The 10,655-nt window shown below is 33.4% G+C and overlaps 1 pseudogene; it reads right to left on the reverse strand.

Moving 5' to 3' along the window:
- Nucleotides 1-9,897: 9,897 nt before the first annotated feature.
- LOC100454870 (small ribosomal subunit protein uS13-like) lies at nt 9,898-10,355 on the reverse strand (annotated as a pseudogene).
- Nucleotides 10,356-10,655: the final 300 nt, after the last annotated feature.

The raw sequence follows: 10,655 nt of genomic DNA on the forward strand, positions 1-10,655 counted from the left end.
ACAAGAAGAGCTAACTATCCTAAATATATATGCACCCAGTACAGAAGCACCCATAAAGCAAGTTCTTAGAGACCTAAAAAGAGACTTAAACTCCCACACAATAATAGTGGGAAACTTCAACACTCCACTGTCAATATTAGACAGATCAATGAGCAGAAAATTAACAAGAATATTCAGGACTTTAACTTAGCTCTGGGCAAAGTGGACATAATAGACATCTACAAAACTCTCCAGCCCAAATCAACAGAATATACATTCTTCTCAGTGCCACACAGCACTTATTCTAAAATCGACCACATAATTGGAAGTAAAACACCCTCAGCAAATGCAAAAGAACGGAAATCATAACAACCAGTCTCTCAGACAAAATAAATAGACCGCTAGCCAGACTAACAAAAAAGAAAAGAGAGAAGAATCAAATAGACACAATAAACAATGATAAAGGGGAGATCACCACTGACCCCACAGAAATACAAACTACTATCAGAGGATATTATAAACACCTCTACACAAATAAACTAGAAAATCTAGAAGAAATGGATAAATTCCTGGACACAGACACCTTCTCAAGATTAAGCCAGGAAAAAGTCAAATCCCTGAATAGATCAATAACAATTTCTGAAATTGAGGCAGTAATGAATAGCCTACCAATAAAAAAAAAAAAAACCCAGGACCAGACAGATTCACAGCCGAATTCTACCAAAGGTACAAAGAGAAGCTGGTACCATTCCTTCTGAAACTATTCCAAATAGAAAAAGAGGGACTCCTCCCTAACTCATTTTATGAGGCCAGCATCATCCTGATACCAAAACCTTGCAGAGACACAACAAAAACAAAAATTTCAGGCCAATATCCCTGATGAACACCATGCGAAAATTTTCAGTAAAATACTGGCAAACTGAATCAAGCAGCACATCAAAAAGCTTATCCACCATGATCGAGTTGGCTTCATCCCTGGGATGCAACACTGGTTCAACACACGCAAATCAATAAATGTAATCCATCACATAAACAGAACCAATGACAAAAACCACATGATGATCTCAATAAATGCAGAAAAGGCCTTCGATACAATTCAACACCTCTTCATGCTAAAAATGCTCAATAAACTAGGTATTGATGAAATGTACCTCAAAATAATAAGAGCTATTTATGACAAACCCACAGCCAGTATCATACTGAGTGGGAAAAAACTGGAAGCATTCCTTTTGAAAACCAGCACAAGATAAGGATGCCCTTTCTCACCACTGCTATTCAACATAGTATTGGAAGTTCTGGCCAGAGCAATCAGGCAAGAGGAAGAAATAGAGTATTCAAATAGGAAGAGGGAAGTCAAATTGTCTCTGTTTGCAGATGACATGATTGTATATTTAGGATAACCCATCGTCTCAGCCCCAAATCTCCTTAAGCTGATAAGCAACTTCAGCAAAGTTTCAGGATACAAAATCAATGTGTAAAAATCACAAGCATTCTTATACACCAATAATAAACAAACAGCCAAATCATGAGTGAATCCTCATTCACAATGGCTACTAAGAGAATAAAATACCTACGAATACAATTTGCAAGGAAAGTGAAGGACATCTTTAAGGAGAACTGGAAAACACTGCTCCAGGAAATAAGAGAGGACACAAACAAATGGAAAAACAGTCTATGCTCATGGATATAAAGAACCAATATCATGAAAATGTCCATACTGCCCAAAGTAACTTATAGATTCAATGCTATCTCCATCAAGCTACCAATGACTTTCTTCACCGAATTAGAAAAATCTACTTTAAATTTCATATGGAACCAAAAAAGAGCCCGTATACCCAAGAAAATCCTAAGCAAAAAGAAAAGCTGGAGGCATCATGCCACCTGACGTCAAACTATACTACAAGGCTACAGTAACCAAAACATCATGGTAGTGGTACCAAAACAGATATATAGACCAATGGAACAGAGCAGAGGCCTCAGAAATAACACCTCACATCTACAACCATATGATCTTTGACAAACCTGACAAAAACAAGCAACTGGGAAAGGATTCCCTACTTAATAAATGATGTTGGGAAAACAGGCTAGCCATATGCAGAAAACTGAAATTGGACCCCTTCCTTATACCTTATACAAAAATTAATTCAAGATGGATTAAAGACTTAAATGTAAAACTCAAAACCATAAAAACCCTAGAAGAAAACTTAGGCAATACCATTCAGGACATAGGCATGGGCAAAGACTTCTTGACAAAAGCTCCAAAAGCAATGGCAACAAAAGCCAAAATTGACAAATGGGATCTAATTAAACTGAAGAGCTTCTGCCCAGCAAAGGAAACTATCATCAGAGGGAACAGGCAACCTACAGAATGGGACAAAAATTTTGCAATCTATCTGTCTGACAAAGGGCTAATATCCAGAATCTGCAAGGAACTTAAACAAATTTACAAGAAAAAAACAACCCCATCAAAAAGTGATTGAAGGATATGAATAGATACTTCTCAAAAGAAGACATTTATGTGGCCAACAAACATATGAAAAAAAACCTTCAACATCACTGATCATTAGAGAAATGCAAATCAAAACCACAATGCGATACCATCTCACTCCAGTTAGAATGGCAATCATTAAAATGTCAGGAAACTACAGATGCTGGAGAGGATGTGGAGAAATAGGAACGCTTTTACACTGTTGGTGGGAGTGTAAATTAGTTCAACCATTGTGGAAGACAATGTGGCGATTCCTCAAGGATCTAGAACTAGAAATACCATTTGACCCAGCAATACTATTACTGGGTATATACCCAGAGGATTATAAATCATTCAATTATAAAGACACATGAACACGTATGTTTATTGCAGCACTATTCACAATAGCAAAGACTTGGAACCAACCCAAATGTGCATCAATGGTAGACTGGATAAAGAAAACGTGGCACATGGAATATGATGCAGTGTTAAAAAAAAATGAGTTTATGTCCTTTGCGGGGACATGGATGAAGCTGGAAACCATCATTCTCATCAAACTAACACACAGGAAGAGAAAACCAAACACCACATGTTCTCACTGACAAGTGGGAGTTTAACAACGAGAACATATGGGCACAGGGAGGGGAACATCACACATTGAGGCCTGTCGGGGGGTGGGGGGCTGGGTGAGGGATAATATCAGGAGAAATACCTAATGTAGATGATGGGTTGATGGGTGCAGCAAATCACCATGGCACATGTATACCTGTGTAGGAATCCTGCACATTCTGCACATGTATCTCAGAACTTAAAATATAATAAAAAAAGAAATAAAAAAGAAAATATGAGAAAGTAACTTCAGTTGTAATGTTTACTCTCTTTTAATTAAACTCTATTTTAATCATGTGTATGGATGCATGTATGTGTTGTGTGTGTGTATGTGTGTGTGTGTTATCTGAGACATATATTTATTTCTCTTTCTTTGAGTCAATAGTCCAACAATTTAATTATCACTGATAAGGTCTAAGAGTAGCTTGGCTGGATTGTAAGTTTGGAGTATCTTCAACTGTACTATATTTTGTAATATGTGTACAAATTTGCTATCTCATTAAAAAAATAAGAATTATGATTACTCATTTTTTCCCAATCACTTACTATTGAGGAGTTTTTATTGCTACATGGATAAGTCTAAGCATTACTTCGTTGTGGTTTCAATTTGTGTCACATTCTTTATTAAGGAGGCAGAGCCTATATTTATGTTTATTTGCCACTTATGTTTTCTTTCTTGTAAAATGCACTGTATGTATTTAGACATATATGTTGGATTGTTTTACATTTTCTCTTTGTTTTTCATTTTTAGGAGTTCTTTAAGTACTTATGATACTATTAATAGCTTCTAATCAATTATATATTTTGTAAATAAATTTCCCAATATCTTATTTCTCTTTCACTTTCTTCATAATGTCATAAGATGAACATATACAACTAGTTAAATATATTAAATATAGTCGAATTCAACAGAAATCCCCTATGGTCAGTGAAATTATCGTATTTTTAAAGAAACACTGTAATGATAAAAGATTTTTTGAAATATATTTTTTCTATCTTTCTACATGCTTAATATTTTTACCGTTACATTTAATTTTCAATTCATCCTGGATTTATTTTTATATATGGTACAATTTAAACCTAATATTTTCTCACTTTTTCCAATTACTTCTTGGTAGTTACATGAAAAATTTCTCTTTATTCAGGTTGTAATTCATTCTCTGCAGTAATTATTTTCCTTATATGGATCTGTTTAGTAGTTTAATATATACTTCTTGCATTTGTCTATTTACCTATTTCTTTGTCACTCTCTTAATTGCTTTAGCTATATTTAAAATTCTAATATCTGTTATAAGTATTTAACCTGATAGAAATTTTAGTTCACTTTAGTTTTATTTTTTCTTTTTATTTATTTTCTTTTAAATTATTTTGTACTTAAAGTGCACAGCTTCTATGATATCTATTTATATAAAGTATTTGATTTTGCTTTATGGCAAAGTGTGTGAAATATTTTACAGTATCTTTTTACCATTTTATTTTGTGTGTCACAACAGAAGAATAGGTATCCTAAAATAGTTTGTTTTATAATTCTTATAAGTTTTGGATAAATGATAAAGAAACTTCCTTTAAATGCTAACTTGCTATATTCCGGCACTTCACTTAAAGGAATTAATCTTTGGGGTGTTTTTTTGTTTATTTGTTTTTCATATCTTCACACAAAACTTCAATGAATAAAGATTATAATCTCATTAGTTTCCTTTATTATTTAAGTTAGCTCATGCACGTCTGATGCCCAGTCTCCTATATTAGCGGAAGTGGTCATGATTTTGATCAACAACAGTCTCACAGTCTGCATTCTGTTTCACCTAGCACCAAGTTCTCTTAGCTTTGGGAGTTATTCTGTACTGACTACATGATCACTACATATGATGCTGAGTTGTGAAACATCTTCAGAAGCAGTCAGCACTGGGGTTGACTTCAGCTGTCACCTCAGGGGTATGCATCTAGCCAAGCATGCAACCCCTTTGCAGTATGATACTAGATCTCATTTTCCAGTGCATCTCAGTAATACCAGTTCATCATCCCCGAATCTCCAGGAGACATAGGTGTTTGGTCTAATATACAAATCTTGGCCAGATTATTAGTGATGTTGGATTTAGTATAAATAAATTTTTAATAATTTCTTGAGTTACTGTTTCAAAGAGGATCTATACCTTAGATATCATCTTTGTGGTTGCAAGAAAGCTGGACCAGCTGTTAACCATTTTCTCCCCACATTCAATTTTTAACCAGTGTTTGTTAAAACCCACAAGTGAGAAGACCTAAATCTATATTTCCTATATTAAGTCAAGAACCCAGATGACAACTCAGTCGATTAGGACAACTTGATTCCTATTTATGTTTCAAACCTATTTGGAGTAAAGATTTTGCAGTTTAGACCGCTAGAATGCTCACAGATAAGATTCAACAAAATAAACAGAAAAACAAGCCACTCTGAATGAGAGTCAGAAAAAAATACAGATAATATTTAGATTAAGGATTTTATATATTTGAGGTTTGAATTAATAATATGAAATAAGTATGTTTAATATATGTTAAAATAAAAGAAGAAATGTAACTAAAATAGTATAATAGATCATTAAAAATAAGAATGATTTGAATACCAACATAATACATTTAGAAATGAATAATACAGACAAGAAAAGTAAAATTGTAATTGATGGGTTTAAAATAAGAGTACACCAGCTGATGAGAGAATCACACATTATATATAATGCACCATAGAGAGATAAAGAGGTAGAATACACTAAAGAGAGGTCAAAAGACAGGGAGGGGAGAAGAGAAGGTCCAGAATACATCAAACAAATGTGAAAATCAAAATCTAAAGCTTTTATAAAAATAGGGGTATCTTTATGACCATAGGGTTAGAGAAGTTTTTCTTAAGACACAAAAAGCTAACTGTAAAAAATTTTCTTCTTCAAAGGACATCAAAAAGAAAATGAAAAGACAAACCACATAATGAGAAAAATTATTTGAAATAGATGTATTTCTATGGTATTATATCTTGAGAATTTAATAAACTGCAAAAAGTAATGAATTGAAAACATAACTGGAAAATTTGACAGTCATTTTAACAAGTATTTCACAAAATAGAAAATAAGTAAGAAATTAAAACCATCAAATTATTTAATCTTATTAATAGTCAGAATGATGCACATCAAAACTATAGTAAGATACCAATTTAAGTCTATTAAATTGGCACATCAGTAAATCTACACAATGCTACGACTAGGCAAATATATATGATAAATGAGTATTTTTAATACACTTGCAATTGGAATGAGTATAATCAATTCTAAAAACAATTTAGCTCCATTGCTTAAAGTAGAAAATGCAGATACTCCTAAGTAATTGCATTTTTAATGAATGAACTATTAAAGAAAAAATTATTCAATGGTATTTATTAAAGCATTTCATTCAAAGCTGTTGCAATAAACGTAGCGACCACTGCAATGGGGTCTTGCGGTGGGGGATAGAGATTGGGCTGAACTTCAAATGTAGCATGAGCAAGTGGAAATTTATACCCAAGGAGTAGGATGGAGGTCACTGGATGCAAAGGTAAGGGGCATTCTAGATGAACAGACTTAACAGATTCTTTCTGAATATATGCCAGTGTGAGCCAATATCACCTATGAAGTAGTGGCAGATGAAGAATTGGATCAGATATTGAAGGTCATCAGATATGGAGCATTGTAGATTTGCGCTAAACTGACTGAGCTGGGTTCTTTCCTAAAACTGGATTTATAAGAAGGTGCGCAGAGAGGCCTAAGAGAAGGTTCAGGAACTCGACTAAAGTCCTGCCAAGTAAAAGTACTTTGTCAATAAGGTAGGAAAACGCTTGTAAATGTACATTAAAAAGTCTTTCTAAAGAATGCACCTGGCCATCTTGCTTATAGTAGCAAAATACCAAAGAGAAAACAAAACAAAACAACAGCAAAAAAGGAAAATAAAAATAACAGCAAACCAAATGTTTATCAGCACAATTAATTAATAGGGAATTAAAAGTTTACAGAATCCCTTGAAAGATGGGTAAGCCAAGGGCAGAGAACATTGTTTTAAAAATTATGCTGTAGTCATAAAATGGGATATTTTGCAACACTAAATAATAATGTCCACATATATGTAAAATACCATAGATAAATAATAGGCATATAGTGTTGGTGAAAAAGCAAGTCACATAGGACAATTTTGAGTTTAATATCCTTTTCTGAAGCTCAAAAAAAAAACAACAACAAATGTATTTGGGAATTCATACATGCATTGTCCTTGAGGTTCAGACAAGAACACAGATATTTTCCCATGTACAGGAGGCAGAAACAGTAATTAATAGGGAATTCAAGGCTTACAGAATCCCTTGAAGAATGGGGAAGCCAAAGGTGGAGAACATAGTACTGACTTCTAAATATCAGGATGCTGCAGAAATATCAGAAAATAACCTCATAATCTCATTAGCTAGCAGTAGAATCAAATAGATGATGTGCATGAACCTACATGCTGATCAAAATCATTCTGTTCTCTTTGGAGGCTGATGGTATTTCCTTCTCCTCTGCCTTCCAAATATTACATGCTTCTTAATATGGAAATCTAACCCAAAATGCTGTTGGCAGTTGTGTCAAAGAAATATAGCTCTAGGCTTCACTCCTATGAGACAGGCAAAATATAAGAGATGGTGAAGCTGATGCTGAGTTAAAAAGAGATAATCTGGCACAATAGTAAATATATTATTTTAAAATTAAGGCAGTGATAAGTACAAAATTCAAGATATTTGTTACCCTTATATAACAAAGGGAGAATTGGGAAACCACACATGTAATAGTCATGGGCATTGTTAATGTTCTGGTATCCAAGTTGGTTCATGGGAGTTTATTTTTATTCTTCAGAACTTTCACAATACATCTTATATCCATTTTAATGTGTGAAATTCTAAATTATAAAATTTGAAAGATTGAAAGTATTTCATTTAAATATTCAAAATCTAAACTGTACCACTCTGCTGTTAGTGCATAAATTTAACTTACTCCAGGGAAAAATTTTATATGTAGCATCAGCACACATTTTAACAACACAAATGGTTCTGATGTATTATATATGAGTAAATTATGTGTTGTTTACAAAAATGGCCCATTTGAATGCAAAGATGCACAAACAAGTCACATCATTTTTCTACTTTCTTAAAACATTAAGAATTATGTTTTCTTTATCTGCACTTTTTTTCTGAACAACATTGATTGTTCTAGGAATAAAGAAAAATTGCTACTAGAGAAATTCCAGAAGAAAATAGTCATCAAATTCAATGCACAGGTTCAGGCACTAATTAACTTTTGTCATGATAATGTTATTTGTTAACAGTACAAATATTAGATTTTCTTTTAGCCTAAGTAAGATGCTAACATATGACCTTCAAACCACTAGTCATAGTAGGTTATTTTTTCTATGTTTTTATTTAAAAATGCTGGGTATTAAAAACACATTATATTCCCCTAAACTAGATAATATATCTGTTTTATAAAATGATAATTATAGAATACATATATATAAGAAAATCCAAAGAGATAAAACAAGGCTTATTTAAGCTCCTTGAAAACCAATTGAAACAAAAAAATATAGTAAGGAATTATCTTAATAATTAAACATCTAGTTATATTAATAAAGATAATTATTATTTTAATAAACACAAAGGAGAAAAAAGCAAACTTAATCATTTTGAGACAATAACACACTAAAAGACAAATTGCCATTGTTTTTTAATGGAAAGAAACTTTATTTCACACTCAAAACATCAGTCCTGATTCTCTCTACTTACATAAACTGTTAGGATGTTTTTGTGTGTTTGTGTACATGTGCAAGTATGATATACAATAAAGTATATCAATGTAATTTTAAAGAAATCCATATCAGGTCTTTATGCTAGAAAACGATGTTACCTAACAAAGGCTTCATTCTCTTTGAAAATACATGTAAAAGTATTTTTCCCATGCATTTATTTATTTATTTTTAATTTTTTAAATAACAAATTAAATTTTACATATTTATTGTATAAAACATGTTATTTTGAACCATGTATACATTTGTAGGATGGCTTAACGGGGCAAATGAACATTGACAATGGCATTTTAAAAAATGACTTTTGCTAGCCAAGAAAACCTCAAACAATACTTTCTGTTTCAGATCTCTAAATTCGGTTCGTATGTTTTAAAGGATGCTTACTGAATACATATAATTTATTTCCCTGGAAAAGGTAACACGCCATTTTCTCTGTCAAAAAAAAAAAAAAAAAGGGACAAAAGTTACAGTGGAAAAGAAACAAGAGAATAAAAGAATTAGTAGAACCACAGCTACCGCACAGCTATTTTTCTCTTGATTTCTCATACGGAGTCCTTTTTATTTGCTGAACAAATAGCCAATTGTTGGTGAAGTGGGGAGAGCTGTTCAACTGTGCCAGCTACTACCACCTGCTGCAACTAATTAAGTGTGATTATAGTGAAGAGGTGGCAACATTATCATAACCACCTGAAATTCTTGGTTTGAAAGAATGCCCAGAATTTCAGGGCAGTGAACCAACAAAGACAAATCATTCAACTGACACAGAAGGTCTCTGAAGTTATTTAGCCCAGTGTTTCTTTGGCTACTTATAGCATCAGGTCAACAAGTGAATTAAATATATTTAATCTGCTATCAGATAACATAAATCAGCATGGAAGTCAAACCAACTGCTACAATACAGCTGACTTGATTTATTTTTTTATGAAAAGATTTCACTTTCCCTGAAAGATAAAACATATTACATTTGAAGTAGCAATTTTCCTACCAGAGTGATTTATTAACAGACAAAACCTACAGACTTATTTCTTCTTGAATACACCCACGATATGAATATAGCAGCCAGTAGTTTCACTGTGCTGGCATTAGACATGAAGGCCCAAGAAGTGGCTCAGCCCTCTACAGGCTGGAATCTTCTTTAGTTGCTCCAGGTCTCCATGCAGCTCATTGTCCAAACCAGTGGCCAGGATTTGGGTATATTTTCCATCCTTTACATCCTCTAACTGTTCACAAACGAGTCTGGGATCTTGTGCTAGTGTAGATACTGCATAATGGTGATAACATGTTCCACCTCTTCCTCAGTGAATTCTCCTGGCCTCTTGGTGAGGTCAGTGTCTGCTTTCCTCAACACCACATGAGCGTACCTTTGACCTACATCCTTAAAGACAGTGATGGCAGAGGCTGTTTTCCACCCCTCATCAATGTTGGTATTGAGTGCTCGCAAAATATGCTGGAACTTCTCAGGGATGACTAGAGACATGATGGCAGCACTGGTGGTAGGCATGTAGGCCTCCTGGGGAAAAGCCCAAAGGAATTTACATGATAAAATTTTATCAAAATTTTTAATGCCTTATAAAACACTTGTAATGAGCAGAGATATCAGCAAATCTCAACCATTAAGAAGAAAATTGTTGATTCTCTGAATGTAAAGCCAAGTTCATTGAAACCAACAACATCAATTACTTTGTCAACATTATTTCGTGTAAATTATTGAAACTAGGAAGAGTGTCCCCAAAGCAAAAACGGAGATACTACAGAAATGGCAATCACATTTGAAGTC

The sequence above is a fragment of the Pongo abelii genome, chromosome 2 (genome assembly GCF_028885655.2).
Source record: "Pongo abelii isolate AG06213 chromosome 2, NHGRI_mPonAbe1-v2.0_pri, whole genome shotgun sequence".
Lineage (NCBI taxonomy): Eukaryota > Metazoa > Chordata > Mammalia > Primates > Hominidae > Pongo > Pongo abelii.